At 45.4% G+C, this 24259-nt stretch overlaps 1 pseudogene; it reads left to right on the plus strand.

Moving 5' to 3' along the window:
- The first annotated feature begins 2311 nt into the window (after positions 1-2311).
- On the plus strand, positions 2312-19404 carry LOC136571777 (myosin-9-like; annotated as a pseudogene).
- Positions 19405-24259: the final 4855 nt, after the last annotated feature.

A 24259-nucleotide genomic window follows, 5' to 3' on the forward strand; every position in this document is an offset into this window, starting at 1 on the left:
TGTGGAAGGGCCATAGGTCGGATGGCTTCCATTGACTTCAATGGAAGCTGTCCGCACGGAATCCTGCTCAAAATAGAGCTTGCTGCGATTTTCACTTCGCGAGCGGAAAATTGCAATTGATTTCCGCTCGTGGGCATGAAAACCCGTTTTTACACTAAATGCTTATCTGGATGTGTGCATTGGGCCTTACCCACACTGTACTTCTTTCCTGCGTGCATCCTTGCTAAGCGCTGCCCTACTATTGGTCAGCAATCTGATCCTAGGAGCTGAAGGGAAAGCCTCCCCTGGTCGTTCCTACTAGGTAAGCCCAACCTGTAGCGCTGCCTACAGGTCACAGCAAGAGGCAACCTGTGAATAAATACTTCTGAAGTATCAGGAGAAGGTAATTGCTTATAGAACTACAGCCACAAAATCCAAAGAGGAACGACATTGCAAACTTGAATAACATTTGATTAGCATTCATTTAACAGCAACTTTGTGTAATCAGAATACTTTTTGAAGGCTGTATTTACACAGGTAAGGAAAACCCGCCCATGAGTACTGCGTGACTGCAAAACGCACAGAATACGCATGTTGTGATAACCCAACCTTTCTCTCGCAGCATAGCGATGTGATGCAAATGGTTTTTTTTGTGTTTAATTGATTACACTAAGGCCTCATGTCCACGGGATAATTTTTATTTTAAATCCGCAGCGTTTTTCTCGCACGCGGATCTGAGCCCCATAGGGATGCATTGGACACCCGCAGGTAGTTAAATACCTGCGGATGTCATTTTCCCCATCAGGCGCGGATCCGCATGCTGGAAAAAAAATGGACATGCTCTATTTTCGTGTGGGTCTCCCGTGGGGACGGCTCCCGCAGGCTTCTATTGAAGCCTATGAAAGCCGTCCGGATCCGCGGGAGACCTGTACCAGAATTAAACTCACCTGCTCCGGACGATGCCGATCTTCCTTCCTTCGCGGCTGGATCTTCTTTCTTCGGCCCGGCAGGAGCCTGAGATAAAGAAATCCACGTCTCTGGAATTTCTACATGTGTGGTGTGCCATTTCCATACAAGAGAGGTCAGCGATTCCGAGGCAAATGCACCCCGCTAGCTACATATGGTGGAGGATGCGCTGGCATGATCTGGAGTGCCGCACAAAGCTTCAGGAGCAACACGTGGATGTTTGCTGGGAGCAGTGCTGCTGTATGCGGGTTAAAGGGCCAGGAGGCCGAGTGTTCGATTGTGCTGGATGCGGTTTAAAGGGCCAGGAAGCCGAGTGTGCAAATGTTGCTGTATGCAGAGCTTAAAGGGCAAGGAGGCCAAAGCTGCAGTTAAAGGGCCAGGAGGCTAAAGTTTGCGGTTGCTGTGGGAGCAACAGAGGACCAAGCAGAGGAAGTCTGCGAGGCAAGTTTGTGAACTTGTTTGTTTATTATGGACTGTACAGTCAAGATGGTGGGTGGTGCAGGAGGCAACCAGAAAGAGCCATGCTGGGGGAGGTTGCAAATGGACCTATGTATGTACGGGTGTCCAGTGGCAAAGTGGCCAGTAAAGCCCCACTGGTCTGTATTGGAGGCTAACTGCAAAGCTTTGAGGGCACAGCAGGAGGTGTCCCCACCAAAGGAAGGTGATAACAATCCATGGAGTGGTGAGACCACTAAAAAGACTGTGCTTTCTGTGCGATATGGACTTGACAGTGAACAAATCGATGCCAATGTGGTTAAAATGCTGCATAACAGAATGTTTTCCTTGCAGTAGAGTACTGAGACAACTGCAGTGTCTGCGCTGGGTGCAAAAAAGTTCAAAAACTGTATGGTACATAATGTGTTGCATAATACGTTTTCTGTGCACGATGATACCATGAAGACCACACAGTGTGCACGGACATTTAAGGAAGATTTGTCTGAGAACTGTGTTGCTGACCAGGTGGTGCAAGAAAAGTCCATTAACCCTGAAATGTCATGTGTGGGGGATGGTGGGTTGTATTCTGTGCCTAATATGTGTAAAAATGTTTCCCAAATGAAGTCAGGATGTGAACAGAGTGCAATGAGGAGTGCAGCCAACGCCCATAAGGGAGTCGGGGCAGGTATACCTCTAGTGAACGAGGGAAGTAATAATGAGGATAGTGTGTGTAGGACTAGAAATGCTGAAGTGAGTAGTACTATGCCTTTAGAGAGAGAAAGGATAGATCTTACTAAATCTGCAAAAAAGAGAAAAAAAGAAGAAAAAGGCTGCTGCTAGTGAGACAATTGAGGTTATCGGTGCAGATCCTGAGGTCCAGGGTTAGACCGCAAGAGAACGCTTGTTTAAAATTCAGGAGGGATTTGCACCAATGCAAGCACATGCAAATTTTCTTGAAGAGGCATTGCAAACTGCTAATAGAAATTATGAAGTTCAGTTACAGAAAGAAAGGACTATCTTGTGTCTGCTTGGAGAAGAGGCCAAGAGGCAAAGGCTGTTAGCCGAGGAGCAGACAGATACATTCCTAAAAGAAAGTATTCTCCAAGAAGCTGAGCAGCAGAAAGCAGAGAGTGCAGCTTTCTTAAAGGAGAATGAGCATCTTGAGAGATTGACTAAGAAGGAAGCTGATCACCGGATGTTGCTGGAACAGAAGAATGTTCAGTGTGAACAGAGCTTAGAAGAAATGAGAAGCGAGAAAAAAAAGTATGAGGGATGTCTTTCAACAGCCCATGAAGAGATACAAGACCTCAGCGATGTAGCCAGAGATGAGGCTGATCGCAGAGTATGTCTGGAGGCACAATCTGTGCAGTATGAACAGGACTGTAAGAAACTGCAAATGAAAACCCAAGAGTTGGAGATGACGTGTTGCAAGTTAGAAAGAGCTTCTACAGATGCACGGAATCAAACTACAGGTTTGCAAAATCAAGTTGCAGAGTTGAAAATGCAGTTAGCAAATAAAAATGGTGAATTGGAGTGCCAGATAAGTCAGCTTAAGGAAAAACTGGCACTAGAGAAAGCTGCTTGCAGTCAGGCAGAGAAGCAAGCAGAGATCTTGAAAGACTTACTAGTTTACAAAGAAAACCAGGAATCACTGCATGAGAGACTGGTGTCCCAGCTACAGATGAACCTGGATGTGGAAGTTGAAGAATATGAAGCTCAGATCCAGGACCTTAATCAGACCCATGCGCTAGCTATGAAGGAACTGTCCCAATGGTTAGAGCAAGCTGAAAAGCTGAATGAAACCTTGGAAGAGGTCAAACAGGCTGTGGAAAGCAAGTGTACTGAGCTTATCCATAAGCTGAAGGTCCTTTTGCAGGCTAAGCAAAAGTCTGAATGCAAGAGAAAGACAGTAGAGATGCAGCTTCAAGAGCTACAAATAAAAATAACTGAAGGTGACAGTGTGCAGACAGCATTGTCTGAGCAGGTGAGCAGGCTGCAGGTGGAGCTGGAAGCTCAGAGTGAAGAGTCCTAGAAGTTACTGCAAGAAGAGACGCAGCAGAGGCTTGGTCTCAGTGCAGACCTGAAGACTATGCAAGATGAGAAAAATGTGCTCCTCAAGCAGGTAGAAGAAGATGCAGAATCTAAGAGAAACCGGTCAGAGCAGGTTGCAACACTTCAGGCTGAGGTGTCTGACCTAAAATATAGACTGGAGAAGAGTGCTGTGTGCTTGGATTCCGTGGAAGAGCAGAAAAGAGAAATACAAGAGGAGTTAGAAGCTACAGGGCAGCAGTATGAAGAGAAGACAGCTGCCTGTGATAAGCTTGAGAAGGTTAAAGTACATCTACAGCAAGAGATAGAAGATGTTTCTGTGGAGCTTGGTCTCCAACAGGAGCTTGTGTCCAAACTGAGGAAGACACAGAAAATATGTGAACAGCAGCTTACAGAGGAGAAAGTCAGGTCTGCGAGATATGTCACTGAATGTGAGCATGCTGAAGAAAAGATCAGTATGAAAGAGACTGAAGTGTTAACTTTGACACGCACCCTGAAAATGATATCAGAGAAAAAGGGGCTGTTCCAAAAGTTCGCTAAGAATTCAAGCGTGAAGATGAAACGCTGGGCAGCACAGTGTCATGTTGCAGAAAATAGGGTTCAGAGACTAGTGCAGTCTAGGAGCCAGTTCAGACAGCAAGTAAAAGAGAAGAAGGGCTTGTGGAACATTCCCGATAATAATGCTGGAAAGTGAACTCTGGTACAAAAAAAATGCAAGGGCGTGGTCCAACAACCAGTGGCAGGAATGAAGAATTGTAAAAATAAGACACAAGTGGTGAAGCATACCAACTTAGGTGAAGGTGACCTGGGCACTCCAGGTGAACAGTTTGTAAAGACTTGGACAGTGTGGAGGAAAGAAATCACTTCTGTAAACAAAAGAAAAGTCATTAAGGTGAGAGCTGAGCAAAAGATGCAGACTGAACAGACCTCTGAACTACAAGAGGCCAAGGAGAAGGCAGAAAGTGAGGCTACTGTACCAGAGAAGGTCTCAGAAGTGGTAGCCGAAATCCGGGAAGAACTGCAGCAAGAGTGTAATGACCTCAAAAAGCAAACCCAGAAAGTGAATAAACGGGTTGTCCAGGCGGTAGAAGCCTATCACAGGGATGCTGGCTCCAAGGACCAACTCATAAGTGAACTGAAAACTACCAAGCAAAAGTTAGATTCAGGGGTAAATGAACTTTGAAGAATGCTAATGAGTCTAACCGATAGCACTATACTAAGAGAAGAAATAGAATTTTTACAAAGTGAGGAAAAGATAATTCTAAAGCTGAATGGATTGAAAAATGAATTAGAGACTGTAATCCATAGCAAGGCCATGGTGGAGCATAAGCTACGAGGGGAACTGGAAGAGTACCAAGACAAGGTTCGTAAGCTAGAAGGAACCTTCAAAATGGAGCCTAAGTTTGACAGTCTTAAAAAGCCATTGTGCACTGAAATGGAGGACTTAGTTAGCTCCAAGGATGATGGTGAAAAGGGTGAACATGAACTAGAAAAGTCTAAAGAAGTAAAAGAAAGCAAGATTCAGTTAGAGGAACTTGAAGATGAGTTACAAGCCACAGAGGATACAAAGTTGCACTTGAAAGTCAACCTGCAAGCTGGGAGGACACAGTCTGAGAAAGATCTGCAAGGATGTGATGAGCCAAGTGAAGACAAGATGAGAGAACTTGTCAGACAAGTAAAAATAGAAAGAGACCCCCAAACCTGGAGTTTTGACCCTGGAGGGCCAAAAGAGAAAAATGTGATATGGCCTACGGCCTTTATCAAAGGGGTGGCGGTATGTAGAGGTGCACTACAGAGAACGGCCTGTAGGGGGCAACAGACAGGCATTCTGGTGTCTGAGAAAAGGGAAAACGCCCATAGGTGTGGTCAGGAAGTTGGATATAAGAGTACATTCCTGCTACACCCAGGGAGATGTTGGCTGAGAGAGCCAGAGAGAGAGACAGCTCAATGGAGCTGGGAGGGCTGCTAGCCCCAGAGTCTAGTGCAAACCATGAAGGCAGGAGGTTGACAGGGTTGACCACCCTAACCTCAACCCCAAGGTGGGGTGTGGATATGAACTTTATGTTTTCGTTGTATGCTGTGAAAATAAAGTCTGGCAGGAGCCAGAGATAAGGAAATCCACGTCTCTGGAGTTTCTACATGTGTGGTGCGCCATTTCCATATAAGAGAGGTCAGCGATCCCGAGGCGAGTGCAACCCGCTTGCTACACCACCCAGATGTGTCCTTGGAAGGCGAGATCATGAGACAGAGACTGGCTTACTTTGGACATGTGATGAGGGCAAAATCACTTGAAAAAAAGATGTTACTTGGAATGGTCAGTGTTAAAAGGAAACAGGGAAGAAAGAAGACATGTTGGCTGGACACCATCAAGAAGGACACAGGAATGGCCATCAGGCAATTGAAAGCAGCCGTAGAGAAAAGAGAAGCATGGAGAGGACTGGCCTAGAAAGTATCCAAGAGTCACACATGACTGAACGGATAGAATTGGAATTGGATCTCTAACACCACTGAAGTATGAAGGAACAGAGTAGCTTTTAAGAAAATATTATTTATCCTGAATATATATTCTATAAGAATGAATTTATGATCAACTGGTTTAATAAGTGGTCATACTCTTACATACAAGTACATCAAAAGAATACTCTCAAAATGTACTCTTTGTGAAGATCCAGCTGGTGGGGAATCTTTAGGACAGTACTTCCTGAGAAAAAACATGAAAAGTAGCTGTCATCTGAGAGAATAACTGTCTTTTTATTGCTACCCATAAGTGATGCATGCTGGGTACCTATTCAATCCCCCCTATGTGTACCAGATCTTGTACAGCTATCCTCTCCTTCCTTCTTATAGTTATGATCAGGTATCTATTGATTATGGGACTCTGTAGTGACATATCAGCACATTGCTGTCTATAGAATCTAGTACTCACCTTAGACTACTTTTACATTTGCGTTAGTGATTTAATGAGACTTTCACAGGTTCACTGTATACCTGTGGTGGCTACTTTTGCGGCACCTCCTGCTTCAAACCAGGGACAGCATAAACCATGAAGAAATTTGAGTGGCCAAACCTGGCACAGTTGCACCCCGCCCAGAACCTCGGCCTCTGCCCACACCCTCATTCGGCCGCCCATGTCCACGCCCTCGACCCTTACCCCTAGTCTTCATCATGCTGTATAATGCACTGCGTCAAAATGCTATGCAAACTGCGAGGTATTTTGCTAACGCTTTAAGCCAAAAATAGACAGTGTAAAATGTGTATAGTCTTGTTATATGGTGAGGATCAACAGGACACACACTTGGGCCTATTATGCAAATGATTTCAGCCAAATACAACGAAAAACATGAATAATGAGAGATAATACTTGGCGACCAGCGCTGACCCCCAGGGATGCGTGCTTTTATCAGACCCAAACCAAACCGGCTGTTTACCACTCAGGGTATTTTACGTCTGCTTAAATCCAAAAATACGCAGTGTACAATGAGTTCTGTCTTGCTATACAGTGCTGATCAGAATTCCAATGCCCATGCCATCTCCATCACAAAATTGTCAGGAGCCATAAAGTGGACTCAGATGCTAGTACTTCTAACCATCTGCACAATTTAACATTTTAAAGCAAAAGATTTCTTTTAAGCAGGAGGTGTCACAAAAGTTGCCACCACAGGTCTACAGTGAAATGGTCAAAATATCATGAAATCAGTTACGCTTCCTTTGATCGCTACCAGGACAGCATAAACCATGAAGAAATTTCAGTGGCCAAAGCAGGACAATTCATTCTGTGTATGTGTCAGATAGCTGAACACCACGCTGGGAAACCTTTGTGTACCAAGAGTATAGGCAAACCCCTGAAGCATTTGTGTACCAAGAACATAGGTGACCCCCTGAAACATTTGTGTACCAAGAGTATAGGCGAACGCCTGAAAAATTGGTGTACCAAGAGTATAGGCGAACACCTGAAAAATTTGTGAACTTAGAGTATAGGCGAATCCTGGAAAAATTTGTTTGCTAAGAGTATAGGCAAAGCCCGGAAAAATTTGTTTGCTAAGAGTATAGGCGAAGCCCGGAAAAATTTGTGTACCAAGAGTACAGGTGTACCCCTGAAAAATTTGTTTACTCAGAGTGCAGGTGAATTTTTTTTTAACATACAGCTCGTACTTGCTTAATTTGCTAAGAGAGCCTGGAGGCAGCCCTCCGAAAAAATTTGTTTTTACAGAGCCTTTTGACCCTCTGAAAAATTGGCTGTTCAGCGTACTGACATGCTGGTTTAGGAGGAGGAGAAGGAAGATCAGAGATGGATAGACCAAGCTACTTCTCCCCTTTTTTGGGGTGATAGAGGGTGCATGGTTCTCCTGTTCCAGCTTAAAGAATATTTATGTTCCGCTGCTTTCCACCGGTGGAGAAGAGAAGTCAGGGGAAATCCAGGCTTTGTTCATCTTAATGAGTGTAAGCCTATCCGCGCTGTCAGTTGACAGGTGTGTACGCTTATTCGTGATAATCCCCCCAGCAGCACTAAACACCCTCTCTGATAACACGTTAGCGGCAGAGCAGGCCAGCACCTCCAAGGCTTACAGCTCAAGTTTGTGCCACGTGTCCAGCTTTGACACCCAATAGTTGTATGGAGCAGAGGGATCACGGAGGACGTTGGTATGGTCGACTATGTACCCTCTCACCATCTTTTTACAGTGTTCCCTCCTACTCAGCCTAGACAGGGCAGTGGTGACACAGTCTGGCTGGGGAGACATAAAACTGTCAAAGGCCTTGGAGAGTGTTCCCCTGCCTGCGCTGGACATGCTACCTGTTCCCCGCCTCTCCCCTGCTAGTTGTCCCACTGAACTACATCCTCTACCACTAGCGTTGTCAGATGGGAACTTTAGCATCAGCTTTTCCACCAGGGACATATGGTATTGCATCACTCTTGTACTCCTTTCCTCTTCGAGAATGAGAATGGAAAGGTTCTCCTTATACCGTGGGTCGAGAAGGGTGAACACCCAGTAATCTGTGTTGGCCAGAATGCATCTAACGTGAGGGTCACAGGAAAGGCAGCTTAACATGAAGTCAGCCATGTGTGCCAGAGTCCCAGTACGCAACACAGCGCTGTCCTCACTAGGAGGATGACTCTCAGTCTCCTCCTCCTCTTAAGCCCATACACGCTGAACAGATGTGAAGGAAGTAGCATGGGTACCCTCTGCAGTGTGGGCAGCAGTCTCTTCCCCCTCTTCCTCCTCCTCCAATACGCTCTGAGACACAGACGTGAGGGTGGTCTAGCGACGTATTGTCATCCCCCTTCTCCTGTTCTATCCGCAAAGCATCGACCTTAATGCTTAGCAGCGACCTTCTCAGCATTCAAAGCATCGGGACAGTTACACTGATAATGGACGCATCGGCGCTCACCATTTGTGTAGATTCCTCAATGTTTCCTAAGTACTAACAGATGTCAGACATCTATGCCCACTCCACTTTGAAGAACTGCGGAGGCTGACTACCACTCCGACAGCCATGTTGCAGCTGGTATTCTACAATGGCTCTACGCTGCTTATAAAGTCTGGCCAACATGTGCAACGTTGAATTCCAGCGTGTGGGCACATCACACAACAGTCGGTACACTGGCTGCTGGAAGCGATGTTGCAGTGTCCTAAGGATGGCAGCATCTGTAGTGGACTTTCTGAAATGTTAACACACGCGACACACCTTGCTGAGCAGGTCAGACAAATGGGGATAGTTTTTAAGAAAGCGCTGAACCACCAGATTGAACATGTGGGCCAGGCATGGTGCGTGTGTTAGTCTGCCAAGCTGCAGAGCTGCCACCAGGTTACGCTAATTGTCACACACGACCAGGCCTGGTTGGAGGTTCAGCGGCGAAAGCCACAGATCTGTCTGCTCCATCAAACCCTGTAACAGCTCTTGGGCGGTGTGCCTCTTGTCACCTAAGCTCAGGAGTTTCAGCACGGCCTGCTGACGCTTCCCCACGGCAGTGCTGCAGCGCCTCAAGCTACCGACTGAAGGCGACGTGCTCACACATTGTAATTGAGAGGTGGAGGTGGTGAAGGAGGAGGGGGGGTGTTTGGAGGAGGTGGCATAATAAGCCGGAGAAACCATCACCGAGGTAGGACCCACAATCCTCGGTGTGGGTAGCACGTGAGCGGACCCAGGGTCAGACTCGGTTCCAGCCTCCAACAAGTTAACCCAATGTGCATCAGGGAGATGTAGTGTCCCTGCCCGCCAGCACTTGTCCACGTGTCAGTGGTTAAGTGGACCTTCCTAGTAACCACGTTGGTGAGGGCATGGTTTATGTTTCATGAGACGTGCTGGTGTAGGGCGGGGACGGCAGAGAGGGAAAAATAGTGGCGACTGTGGACCGAGTACCGGGGGACGGCCGCCGCCATCAGGTTGCGGAAAGCCTCCTTTTCTACTAGCCTATATGGCAGCATCTCCAGGCTGAGTAGTTTTGAAATATGCACGTTTAAAGATTGTACATGCGGGTGGGTGGCCGGGTATTTCCACTTACGTTCTAATGCTTGGGTTAGCGACAGCTGAACGCTGCACTGGGACACATTGGTGGAGGCAGTGGAGGACCGTGGAGGTGAGGGTGTGGGTGCAGGCCGGAAGACTCTGGTGCCTGCATCCTGGGAGGGGGATTGCATCTCTGTGCCAGGATGTGACGCAGGGGAAGAGGCAGTGGTGTGATCCGCAAGCGGTGAATGGCCTTCGTTCCACCTCGTCGGGTGCTTAGCCATCATATGCCTGCGCATGCTGGTGGTGGTCAGGCTGGTAGTGGTGGCTCCCCTGCTGATCTTGGTGTGGCACAGGTTGCACACCACTGTTCGTCGGTCGTCTGCGCTCTAAATTAAAAAAAACAGACCTTCGAACACCTAGTCGTCATCACAGAGGCGTGCTGCAAGGAGGTGCTGTGGGGAACAGTTGGGGGATTACTTGCTGTGGCCCTGCTTCTCCCTCTGGCCACCCCACTGCCTCTTCCAATTTGTTCTGGTACTGCATTTGCCTCCCCCACTAAAGCCCTGTCTTCAGTAGGCTTAGCAACCCAAGTGGGGTCAGTCACCTCTTCGTCCACCAGCTCTTCCTCTGAATCCTCTGTCTGCTCCTCCCTCACACTTACTGCCCTAACAACAACCTCACTGACAGACAACTGTGTCTCATGATCATCATCATCCACAAAAAGCTCTTGAGACACTACTTGGAAGTCCCCAGCGTCATCACCCTGACTCTATGAAAGTTCCAAATTTTGGGCATCAATCACGACAAACTCTTCAGGTGGCTGATGAACCGTTTTTTCTGACTCAGGGCAGGGACCCGAGAACAGTTCCTGGGAGTATGCCTGTTCAGAATCTCTCCTTTTCCTGGAGTGACCAGACTGGGAGGAAGGAGGAGCAGCCTGAGGATTCAGAGGTGCAGTGCCTTGGCTGGCGTGAGTGGACTGCGTGGAAGACTGGGTGTTGGATAAATTACTGGACGCATTATCCACTATCCACATCAGCACCGGATCGCACTGTTGTGCTTTTAATAATGGTCTACCACGTGGACCTGCAAAATGAAGCTGGGGAGCGGAGATATGTGGTGCTCTACTAATCCCTCAGCAGCAGGCACTATCTCACCCCGCCCAGGACCTCAGCCTCTGCCCACACCCTCATTTGGACGCCCACGTCCTCAACCCTTACCCCTAGTCTTCATCATGTCGGTTAAAGCACTTGGACTAAATGCTACACAAAATGCAAGTTATTTTGCGTGCGCTCATAGGCCAAAATAGACACAATAAACAGTGTAGACTGTTGTTAGATAGCGGAGATTCCCACCACCGAGACACAGATATATACAGTAGGCTTTCAGCAGGCCCCAAAAACGTTTCTAGTGTGTATACTGTTGTTAGATAGCAGAGATTCACAGTACCCAGACACTGGTATATAGCGTACGCTCTCAGCAGGGCCAAAAAATATTTCAAGTGTGTATACTGTTGTTAGATAGCGGAGATTTACAGCACCCAGACACTGGCATATAGCGTACGCTATCAGTAGGCCCCAAAAAATTTTAAACAGTGTATACTGTTGTTAGATAGCGTAGGTTTACAGCACCCAGACACAAAAAAATGAGAAATGATAGGAGTTTTGTTACTTCCTATGTACTCTGTGTACACCCCTAGCAGTATACTGCATAAACCCGGTAACAGTGTGCAGTATACAGCCGGGATGCTTGAGAAAAAAATTGTGCACACTACTGGTCCCAGACAGCCAAAATGCTGATGCACACAATGAGAGGAGTAATAGTCCTAAAAAGAACTGTTGCGTTCTTGGAGTAAAGATCCCTACCTAACCGCAACCTATTCCTTACACTAACGCTTTCCCTATAGCAGCAGCTCTATCCCTCAGCTCATGCAGCATGCGTCTCAGGTGAGCCGCAGGTGACCAGAGTTTTAATACTCGGCAGTCACCTGATCAGCCCAGCCAGTCACTGCTGTAGACATGCAGAGGGTTGGCACATCACAGCAGGAAGTGATAAAGCCTTCCGCACATGTTTAGTGGCTAAAAAATGGTGCTAAACACGCAGGGAGGGGAGATAGAATTTTCTTGAGCTCGAGTAACGAGCACCATCGAGTATGCTTCTGCTCGAACGAGCATGCTTGCTCATCTCTATATACAATACATTATATGTATCCAAAAAGTGGCACCAAGAAAAACTACAACTCGCCATACAAGAACCAAGACCTTATATGACCATGTCAATGGAAAAATAAAAACATTATGGCTTTTGAAAAGTGGAGATGAAAATCCCCCAAAGATTGTTCTGTCCTTAGGACCTAAGGCCATGTCACTAAGGGGTTAAAAGTGTCCTGAAGAATATGATGGCCTGTGAACAATGAGAATTTAACTCCCATTCCCCTACAGTTTAGCAGAAAAAAATCGTCATACCAACAGCGGAGTCAATAAAGGTTATATACTGTATATATTTAGCGGATTGCCTCTTTAAGGCTTTAGTCTGCCGTGCAAAGCATTACATTCCAAGGACCAATTTCCTGTACATACATGTATACTCTAAAATGCAGCCAGTTTACGTTATGTTTACTTTGTAGCATTGTTTTGTATTTGAAATAATGACTATTTCATAATACATTTCTTAAAGCATTTTATCCTGTGTTACCACATTTAACTATTTCCTGAAGCTTAAGACCAGATTGTGATGTTGCACTGGAATTGTTGGAATATTTCAGAAGGATTCCAAGAATATCATCACTTGGAATGCTGGGTGCCATCCGTCTGCTAAGCCAGGTGTGCCCATAGCTCTGAACCCAGCAGAGTGGTGTATCAGATTGATCTGCAAGACAAAACATGCAGTTAGCGCCATCTAGTGATTGAGATGGAAATTTCTTCCCATGGTTTCAGAAAAGATCTTTGAATATTACCACCAAAATGAAGACAGACTGTGTTTTGTAAAACCATGCCATACTTTATAGTGCCTTGCAAAACTATTCACCTCCTTCCTGTTGTTCCTGTTTTGGAGCTTTACAATCTGAAGTTTAAAAGGATTTGGCGGGGGGGTTGTACAATTTGATTTAGACAACATGCGTTGTTGCGATTTTCCATGTCAATCTTTTACACTGGACAGAATAGCACAGAGCACAGAGCTCTGCTGATCCGTGTAAAAGACTGTCAGGGCCTTTGTAAAATAAAGACTAAGGCCAAATGCTCACAAACTGTTTTGTACCGCGGTTCCCACAGCGTAAATTCGTGGCGTAGTTCCGCAGCTGTTAGGTTCTATTGAACCTAATAGAATTTCTTCCATCCAATGCCGACATGCAGAATTTTACCGCGGATTTCTGCAGCAGGAAATAAATTGCGGCATGTTCTATTTTTCACGGATTTACGCCACAGGAGGTCTCAATTAATGTAGTATTAATTGAGAATGCGTGTTTTTCTGCGATGACCAGCGGGCCCATTTTGTTTACCCCCGTGGTACTCCCACGGCATAAATCCGCGGGTGTATCCTGCAACGGTCATGGGCATGAGCCCTTAAGAAGTCTCCATCTCTCATACATTCCCTATGGCACCGTGTAGGTTCCAACCTGGGTTCCAAACCCATGCATTTTTCTTCATGGAGGACAGAATCCTGGACGGAACCAGTGCTGGATTTAAAGAACATAGTGTGAAAAAATCCTGAAGTCCAAACATTTTTTTTTAATGTTTTTCTTTAAGCAATGGCTTTTTTTCTGGTGTTTGTCTTCCATAAAGTCCCACTCTTTGGATAGTACAGCTTATAGTGGTCCTGAGAACAGATGCATCTATCTCCACGGTGGATCTTTGCACCTCTATTAGCATTATCATTCGTGTCTTTATTGAATCTCTGATTAATGCCCTCCTTGCTCATTCTGTGAGTTTTAGTGGACGACCTTCTCTTGTCAGGTTTGTAGTTGTGCTATATTCTTTCCATTATGTTATAATAGATCTAACGATGCTCCCGCAATGTTCAATGTTTGGGACGTTTTTATAACCCAAACTTAGCTTCTTTCACATGAGCGCATATCTGCCGGCCGTTTTCACAACCAGGCCAATATGCGCTGCGCTGGGGGAGAAAAAGCTGGTGAACGGGCACACAAATCAAACGTTTTTGCACCTGTTCATATGGTCTTGTAAGGCTGGCGCAAATGCGCAGAGCTCACCAGGCCATCTCCCACTTCCCCTTCCTCCCCATCTTAGGCTCACCTCTCTTCCTCCCCAATCATTCTGTGCAATGGGAGGGGCCATACAGGGGCGGAGCTAAGCGCCATCCGTCCGTCCTCCTCCCGTTGATGGCTATGGACAAGGGGTGGGGAGAGGGTGGGTGCTTAGCTCTGCCCCCATCCCGCCCCTTGTCCATAGCATGAATGGGAGGAGGTGGGGCAGACCGGCACTTGGCTACGAACACCACCCCCCCCCGTCCTGCCCTCTCCCATTGCATAGAACGAGCGGAAAGGAAGACAGGTGAGCCTGCCCGGGTGGGGGATGGGGGGGTGGAGAGCAGAGGGAGGGAGTTTAGCAGCCACGCTGCTAAACTCCCTCGCACCAACGGCTGCTGCATCAGCTCCAATAGGAGCCCATGCAGTGGCCGACGTATTTCAGCCCAAAAGATAGTTCCAGGACTATCTTTTGGGCTCGACAGAAAAATGCCCGGTGCTATATTGGCTTGGCCGGGCTTTTTTATGTCTCAGAAATACGCCGGCCGTCTGATATGCGCTCATGTGAAAGAAGCCTTAAAGGGGTTGTCTCGCGAAATCAAGTGGGGTTATACACTTCTGTATGGCCATATTAATGCACTTTGTAATATACATCATGCATTAATTATGAGCCATACAGAAGTTATTCACTTACCTGCTCCGTTGCTAGCGTCCTCGTCTCCATGGTTCCGTCTAATTTCGCTGGCGGCTTGCTTTTTTAGACGCTCTTGCGCAGTCCAGTCTTCTGCTCTGAGCACGAGCCGCTTCAGTGTGCTCGCCGCTACAGCTCTTCTGCGCATGCGCAGACGAGCTGTATCTTCTCGGGAGCGCGCTGGAGCGGCCATTCTGCTACCATCCTCTGTTAGAGGAAGGTGCAGAAACTTGAGCCGCCCAGCCGAGAAGCCCAGCCCAGCAGCCCAGCCGCCCAGCCGAGAAGCCGCCCAGCAGTGCCTAGAAGCCGCCCAGGTAAGTGATGGGTGACGGACTGACAGGGGTGACGAGTGACAGACTGCCGCTGTGGCCCCGGAGCCTACCGCTGGGCCCCGGGGCCTACCGCTGTGGCCCCGGAGCCTACCGCTGGGCCCCGGAGCCTACCGCTGTGGCCCCGGAGCCTACCGCTGTGTCCCCGGAGCCTACCGCTGTGTCCCCGGAGCCTACCGCTGGGCCCCGGAGCCTACCGCTGTGGCCCCGGAGCCTACCGCTGGGCCCCGGGGCCTAGCGCTGGGGAGCCGGGGCCTACCGCTGGGGAGCCGGGGGTTAGCGCGGGGGAGCCGGGGCCTAGCGCGGGGGAGCCAGGGCCTAGCACGGGGGAGCCGGGGCTTAGCACCGGTTACCTGCTGCCTGGCGGTGGGTGACTGTGGCCCAAGAGCGTGTGCCGTGGTCGGCGGCTGCGGTGGGTCCGGTCGGCGACTGCGGTGGGTCCGGTCGGCGGCTGCGGGGCGTCTGGTTGTCAGGGAGACACAGCTGGTAGCGTCTCGGGAGCGCGCACGTCGGGCTACAGCAAGCGACGGGAAAAGAGCCGGCGGCCATCTTGGGGAAACTTTTCATAAGTTGCTGAAACGCTGGAACTGTAAGTAGAAACCGGCTAAAAAAGTCATTTACAGGGGGGCTTAGTAATGTATGCTTAATAAGGGGTACTGGGCAAAAAAAAATTTCACTGCTTCCTCGAGACAACCCCTTTAATCTATGCTCCTTCACAAATTGGAATATGACCTGTTTGGAAAGCTCCTTCACCTTTATATTACTTACCTACTTTGTGGTGTTGCAGAGTCAGGGGCTTTCAGATCAGGTGTATTTATACTGACATCATGTGACAGATCATGTGACACTTTGATTACATACAGGAGGACCTTATTCAACTAATTATATGTCTTCTGACATTAATTGGTTGGACCAGGTCTTATTTAAGCGTTTCATAGCAAAGGGGGTGATTAAGTATGCAGTCACAACTTCTCTTATTGTTTCATTCCATTGTAAGGATTTGTATTATATTGTCAGGTCAATTACATAAAATCTAAATTAAAATCCATGTTAATTCCAGGGTGTAATTAAACAAAAGAGCAAAAACACAAAGGGGGTGGATACTTTTGCAAGGCACTATACTTCTTACTGGCCCTATCAGAATATTCCCATGTTAGTAGATAAATGGAATTGCATGAAAAATATTTACAGTAGCAGAGTTTCCATATGATACAACTTGGTCACAACCCAAGAGTTTATTTTCTGCCTCACTAAAAATGCAAAAATTACCTTGATAACCTAACAATGAAATAGAAATAGTGATTAACAAACATAAATGCAGTGTTTGTTCTTTTTCATAATGGAATGCAGTAATACATGTGCAATGGTCCAGACCACGATGAGGTAAGCAGCAAAGATGGTGGTCACAGTGGATACACTGCTTTCCCTCACCCACAGAAGGTAGTGCAGAGTTGGAAAAATAATAAATTAGCTTTTGGCTATTTGAGCTACTCGCAGAGTCAGGCAGGATGGTAATTTGTCAGTTCATGACACAAGTTTGTATACAGGCCTAGACCTGTGCTGGGCAAAATAATAATAAAAATATGAAAATAAGTTAAAACTTTTCCTTTCCCTTGAAATGAACTGTGGTACCTCAGTGCAGATGTTGCGGGGATGGAAGGGACTCCAGGAGTCAGGATGAATGATGAAAACGTGAAACTATTTATTGCTTTAGAGAAAAGGTGTTTCAAGCTTTTTCCATACAATTAGCATTATTTTAAGATGGACTTTAATTTAGGCAATTCTAGTACAACAGTCTGAATAAGTGCAGGCATGAAGTGCAGACATTCTATCTGAACACTATTGGGATCTTTAACAGTAAATAAGCACAGGAATACTTCTGTCCTCTATGTTTTGCCCTCCTGCTTTTCTCTCTTTTCTGTTTCTTCTATTCTCTCAAGTATCAAGCTTCTCTTCTAGTGTCTTACAATTGCTGAATCTTTGGATTCTGTCTCTATTGTCTTGCTTGCTGAAACCCTTCTTTTACTTTAGTTCATTTGACTTTCTCTGTAGCTATCATACAACTTTAAGTACTCACACTTTCTTCTCCTTCCCACCGCACTGTCTTTCAGCTCTTGCCCCATCTTCTAGCACTCCTTCTCCATCTTTCAGAACTCCCTGCTCTCTGACTTGGTTAGACTCCTCCCCTCTCCGTTATACTAACTCCTACCAACCAACCCATGCGGAGGATCTATCTGCCAATTACAGGCTGTCTATCTCCTAGCTACCTGACTCATTCCTCTAACTTAGGCTGTGTCTGTCTAAACAAAGTGTGGTTGCCCAACAATAAATTAACATTTTTAAAGTGACATCTATGGTAATTATATCAAAGACCACACTCAATTATGGAATTTACAACCCTGTACACTGCACATGTACATCAAACTACGGGGCTTCCATTGTTCTGAACTAGTAGCATCCAATTCTACACTGTCTTCCACTGCTACCTGTAATCCAGAGATATTGTTCGCTGCAGACTTATAATATGTCAATATATCCAGTGCAAAGTGCTAATTGTTTATAGTGACAACTCCTGTTTAATATCAAACACCCATAAATATTGTGAGAGGATAGTGTTCCACCTAGAAGAAAGTGAAAGCAAGAGAAAGAATAATCCTCTGGGTAGAGTGTGACATCATTGCGGCTACAGATAATGATTTTGCACAAGGAAATTGCAACAAAGTTTCGGGATACCATTTACCATTTTCCTTAGTGAGAGCTGGAATATGGCCTATTGTTCTTCAAATAGCTTCCTACTATAGGAAACTCTCCAGAGACTTCTAATACTTATTGCTGTTGGCAAGTTTCCAGAAAACAGTCATGAGAAAACTAAGTACACTGTCTTTGAAATCTATGATTTTAAATATCAGGACATAATAAAAAAATCTGACCTTGGAAGATCTTAAAATTAGGTAAATACAACCTCAGATGAACAACATATGACAGATTACACCATGTCATTATTTATTTAACAGAAACTATGCCAAAATGCAAAACAATGTGTGAAAAATTAAGTACCCCCTTACTGCTTACATAGGAATTAAGAGGGTAAATAGCAGCTAGGTGCTGCAAATTAAATGGACACCTCTATAAAAGCAAAGGTTTGGGTAGTTTGCTGGTCTGGAGCATTCAGGCATGTGTGTTAACACAATGCCAAGGAGGAGAGACATCACCGAAACAACGTCTCTGATCCACGGAGGAAAAGATTTTCCCTGGCAGGAAGGAAGAATCTCCCAAAAGTGAGGGTAGATCCGGGTTTCCAACCAGAGGGGTAAGGGGGACCTTGTTGAGAGACCAGCCCGAAGCAGATGGCAAAACTATTCCAAATGTCCAAGAGCTGATACAGGAAGGGAGTTATCATTGGAATCTTGTGAAACACGGCAGGCGAAAGCCAAAATGAGCCATTTAGGTGAGCTGGGGTACTTTCGCACTGTAGCTCCACTCGAGGTTTGATGAGTCTGTTGTGGAGGATGTCTAAAATGCAATTGCATAGGGCAGCTTTGTGATGTAAGGAGAAGCTGGGTAAGCCAACCCCTCCCCCCCCCCCGGCACCCCCATTTCCCTTCTGACATATAAGCGTCTTAAATATCACCCTGGGCTTAAAACCTCTCTACACGAAGTCAAGAGATAGCTGACGAATCCTAGCAAAATACGATTTGGGGAGTCAGTGGTAGTGTTTGGCAACTTTGGGAGGGAGTCCAATTTTAGTGCGTTGATTCTCCCGAACCAATTTTTGAGATCCCTCCCAAAGCTGGCGAGCATCGGTTTGAAGTTCAGGTCAAATACATTTTTAGAATCCCTGATAAGATTAACCGCTAGGTATTTAATGTAGTCATCCCTCCACTTCAGAGTGAAAGATGCTCCAAGAATCGAGGCCTCGGTTGGCGGGATTGTTATATTGAGGATCTCTGATTTATGAACATTAACTTTAAAATTACTAACTCTACCAAAGCTCTTGAACTCCGTCAGAGCAACATGGAGGGCAATTCTTGAGTTTGTGAGGTATATTAGAAGGTCATCCGCAAACAGGGCAAGTTCATGTTCAGAAGTTTCTGTTTTAAATCCCTGAATATTGGGATTATTGCTAAGGGCATTGGCCAGGGACTCCATCACCATGACACAGAAAGGGTGAAAAGGGCATCCTTGTCTCTTTCCATTGTTAATTTTAGGAGGAGAGGAAAGAGCCATTCACCTTCACCCAGAGTTCATCCTTTTACAATGAGAAAGATTATTCACTTGTGGAAAACATTAAAGATATTTGACGGTCTTCCCAGAAGTCTTTTGCATATTCTCTGCTTACCTACCTGGTAGCCTGTCACATGACCAGTCTTTAACCTAAGTGGGAGTTGCAGTGTCTGATTTGTGACCTGTTAAGTGTATGTCTGATATACGAGTATATGAGTGTTTGGTATATGTGATTTTAGCTTGACAAAGACTCCGTGCAGTCGAAATGTTGCTGTCTAACATGGAGGAATAAAGTTTATCTTTTGATATTTTTTCACCACGTACGCTACTACGCTCTCTATTTTCTGGCATTACTGTGGATCCGTGATTTGGACTCCCGTGTGGCTGTGCATAACCATTGTCTCGCTGGAATCGGCTATTAGGTCGTGCTGCTGATAAATCTTTCCTTTTCTAGCCTCAGTGATCGTACAGCTGACTCCAAGGACTAGCCATAGCAGTAACGTGATCGCGCTTACCCAGAAGTGAGGGGAGACTGGAACAGTGCGAATTGACCAGCTGAGGAGACGAGTGGTGAGTAAACAGTTTTTTTAGTTTTATAGTATTAAGTTCATATTGAGTGAGGGCATTGAGACTGGGGCATATTAAAAACAAACGGGGCACCATGGGCATCTTTTCTAGAAATACCTAGCATAAACAGACTTCTCAGCACATGAAGAGTCAGATCCCAAGCAGAATCGATTTTATAATATTAAATGGGGGGGGGGTGGAGAAATAAGTAATAAGAATTTATATAAACAAAAATATATGTAAAGGGAGAATCAATAAGGGCTATTAGATGTTATAGGGTTGTCTACGGACGGGGGGATTGGAGAGGTGAAGGAAGAAAAGGGAAAAAAAGGTTTGTTCTGCACCGCATCAGCTGATTATATGTGTGGTTTTCGACTATTTACCTCAATTCACAGTTTCTAAGATACCCCCTGCGTGGGGAACTTGCTAAAGCTTCTCAGTTTGGTAAAAAGTGAATAATTCAATAAAATTATTTTGAAATGAAAAACAAACGGGGCATCATTCTAGAGTGGAGGCATGATAAGGGCAGCATTTTTTAAAACTTGGGACATAAAGAGGGCATTGTTAAAGACTGCAGACACAAAGAGGGCATTATTAAAGCCTGGAAGGATAGCACAAGGATTATTAATGATTGGAGACATAGTAGGGGCATTATTAAAGACTGGGGACATAAAGAGGGCATTATTACTGAGTGGGGGCATAAAAGAGGGCACATTTATTGTGTGAGGGGCACTAAAAGTAGCACTTACTCTGTGGGGCCTACAAGGGGCACAATTAGGGTATACTATTACTGTGTGGGACACCGTGGGTAGAATTATTACTATGTGTTGCACTATGCATAGTAACATAGGCGTAGTGTCAGGGGTCGCTGGGGTCGCTGTGGCGACCCAGCCCCTGCGCTCAGGGGGCCCCGAGGCGGCCCTTCGCCATACACATATGCACATTCAGTGCATTAATGGCTGTCCGTTTTGTCTGCAGCAAGGCTCCAATCATGCGGCAGGCAGAAAAGGCAGCCTAAGAGGAAGCGGGGAAGAGCAGGGGGGAGGAGGAGGGAGGCAGTCACATGGGCCGGCAGGGCAAAGTGATCATGTGCTGCCCCTGCCTCCTGCTGAACGGAAGCTGCTGCGTCTGCCTGTGCTGCTGCTGTCACATGGAGGAGAAGTGGTCTGGGGCCCGGGGTATGTGTATATATATATATATATATATATATATGTGTGTGTGTGTGTGTTTATCTGTCTATCTATCTATATATCTATCTATCTATATCCCATCTCATCTATCTATTATCTATTTATCATTATCTATCTTTCTATCTACATCCTATCTCATATCTATCTATCATCTATCTATCTTTCTATCTATATCCTATCTCATATCTATCTGTCTATCTATCTATCTATCTATCTATCTATCTATCTATCTATCTATCTATCTAGATATAAGATAGATAGGTGATTGATAGGTACATAGATATGAGATAGGATATAGATAGAAAGATAGATGATAGATATCTTATATCTAGATAGATATGAGATGGGAGATAGATAGATAGATAGATACCTCATATCTATCTATCTATTTATCTCCCATCTCATATCTATCATATCTATCTATCTAGATATAAGATAGATAGATATGAGATAGGATAGAGATAGAAAGATAGATAGTTTTGAGATAGATAGGAGATCTCATATCTATCTAGCTTTCTGCTATCTATTTATTTTATATCTATCTTTGAACACAGGTTACAGCATTTGACAGCGCTTTTTAATGCACCCCATCATTGTGAGGAGGTGTGTTAAAAACCACGAAAACGCAAAAATAAAACAGACAGCTCTCGAAAATCGCAGCGTTAGAAACACTGCGTTTGAGCGCAGGTTTGAGTAACCTCATTAAAATCTATGGGAGTGTTGTACGGTGGTTAGTACGGCACTCAGGACACCGCTCTAATAGAGGTAAAAAGCGGTTTGTGTGAGAGTGGCCTGCGGGGCTACAAACAAATTTTCATGTGCAGGAAATGCGTCATGTTTGGAAAGATTACGCCAAGGGGCAGATCATGTATGCAGCACGATCTAGGTATGGATATGGGGGAGCGTGGGGTGGAGGCCCAGGGCGGGATGGGGGCCGAGCTTGTATAGCAGTATTATTTGTTTGGCGTTATTATTAGTAACTTTAAATGTATATGAATGTAGTTTTTATGTGTGTTGGGGTGGGAACATGCAGTATACCTTGAGACTTGTTTCCCTGATTTTCTTTTAGCCGTAGCAGTATCCCTGGAAGCAGGGCAGTTCAGCACTGCAGCGCTCAGCACATTGCGACCTGAACTGACTGAATGTGATTGCAGTATTGGTAGCATATATTTTAGTCTTCGGGGTCCCACCTAGTCTTAAACCGATCCTGCACACATGCCTTTTCGGCTTGCCCAAGTGGGCATGGTTGTGAATGTAGGGAGGGGAGTAAGCTTCTGCCAGCTACCTCTGGCAGTGTTTTATGTCCTGAGAACAAAAGGAGTGGCTAGTTGAAATTCAACAGCCTGATCTTGACCTTCGCCAACATTTGCCATCAAGGTGAGTCGGGAGGCCCCCAAACATATCTGGTCTCGCCCAAATCAATAGATTTCTTTGATCCACATCCAATATACATGACCACAACAATGGGCTGCCTGTGTAATGCAGGGATGTGTTGGTCCCTCTTTAGAGCTGCTTTCTATTGTAGCTAATGTGTTGGGCTGGATACACAGGGGCATAAGTGCATTTACATACACATTTGTGCATTGGGTGTGGCATATTTGTGCGCACAAATGCGTATTTTGCGACACTTTTTGAAGTACACTGAAACACCCGCAGCCACAGTCCCATACATTGAAATGGCTAATTAGTCTCATTAGTTTCATATGTTCTATTTCCTTGTGCAAATGCACAAGAAAATAGGACATGCTTAGTATTTTTTTTTTTTTTGCACAACCAAATTGCTCACGCAAAATACACGCTAATCCAATGAAATCAATGGGTTTTATCCACTGCATATTGCACGCGCAAATACAATCGTGTGAACCTGGCCTTACAGTGTGCGGCTGCAGCCACTGACTTACCCCTAATGGTGGCTGTAAAAACGGCGGCCGATATACGCTCGTGTGAAAGAGCCCTTATATAGTCTACTTCTTGCTTCTATGATTCCGGTTTTCACGGTTGGCAGATGTACGCTACGATCTGATGCGTAAAAGCGCATGAATGGGCGCACAAATCTAACATTTGTGTGCCCGTTGAGATGGCATGGGCCCCGGCGCAACACACTATTTGCTTTGCTGTACATGCATTTTTCATGTGCATGAAAAAAAAATTGCATGACTCTTGAGTAGTTAAAATGGAAATCACATTTACATATGAATATGATACGATTTTTAATGGATGATTCCTGCCGCAGAATAGCCCAAAAATAAGACATAGCACCAGCGGTGCGAGCGAAAAATCACTTGTGTAAATGAAGCCACTGAAAACAATGAGTTCTTTTCAGACACAAGTTCTGTGCGTCTCGCAATCGCACAAAACTCATGTATGAGTATCACCTGTGTAAATGCAGCTTTAGTATCTCCCAAATAAGCAATTAGTAGATGGCAAACCTTTTCAAACAATGGTATCCTATCGACTCTTACGGCATTAGTGGTTTTCCCAGGCACTTTTATGTCAGCAACTGCTCTCTGGAACTTTATCTTTATTGACGGCTTATCCTGTTTATAGCGATAGTCAGCACTATTTATCAGGAATACTCCCCTGGAATTAATTTTGTTGAAAGCATTCTACTGACACTTTTGGCAATTTGGTCATTGTTTTGGGAAGTGTAACTAAAACTTCCATGGTGGACAAGGTCAATTCCCCACCCAACACACATATAGTATCAGATCCAATAGGCAGCCAATTCATTTAAACAGATTTTATATGAGCAGAAAGGGGGCGCCATTCCTTATATGATTTTTTTTAAATCCACTTTTTTGTATTTTAAGTAGTGTAGAATTATAATTTCTTAATCCCAAAAAGTTAAATACACATTCAGTGTTACAAAATCTATTCAGCTGCGCTACATTCAGTTCTGCTACATTTATTTCATTGTCCTGCAGCTAATTTAAGTACATGTAAAGCCGTTTAATATGGAACTTTAGACAAATCTTTCAACTTTTTAAAATATATTTAATGACAAATTCTATATTCTAAGAACTTGAAATACATTCGGTCTGGCAAGTGAGCTGCAATGTAGGGGCACTAAATGAGTTAAAAACTGTTTATTTTGTAGGAGTGTGTGCTGAGGAGGAGAGAAGGCGTGGACAGAGAAATGCCAACACATCTCCACGTGGCGTGCTGCACAGCTGGC

This window comes from Eleutherodactylus coqui, chromosome 6, assembly GCF_035609145.1.
Source record: "Eleutherodactylus coqui strain aEleCoq1 chromosome 6, aEleCoq1.hap1, whole genome shotgun sequence".
NCBI lineage: Eukaryota > Metazoa > Chordata > Amphibia > Anura > Eleutherodactylidae > Eleutherodactylus > Eleutherodactylus coqui.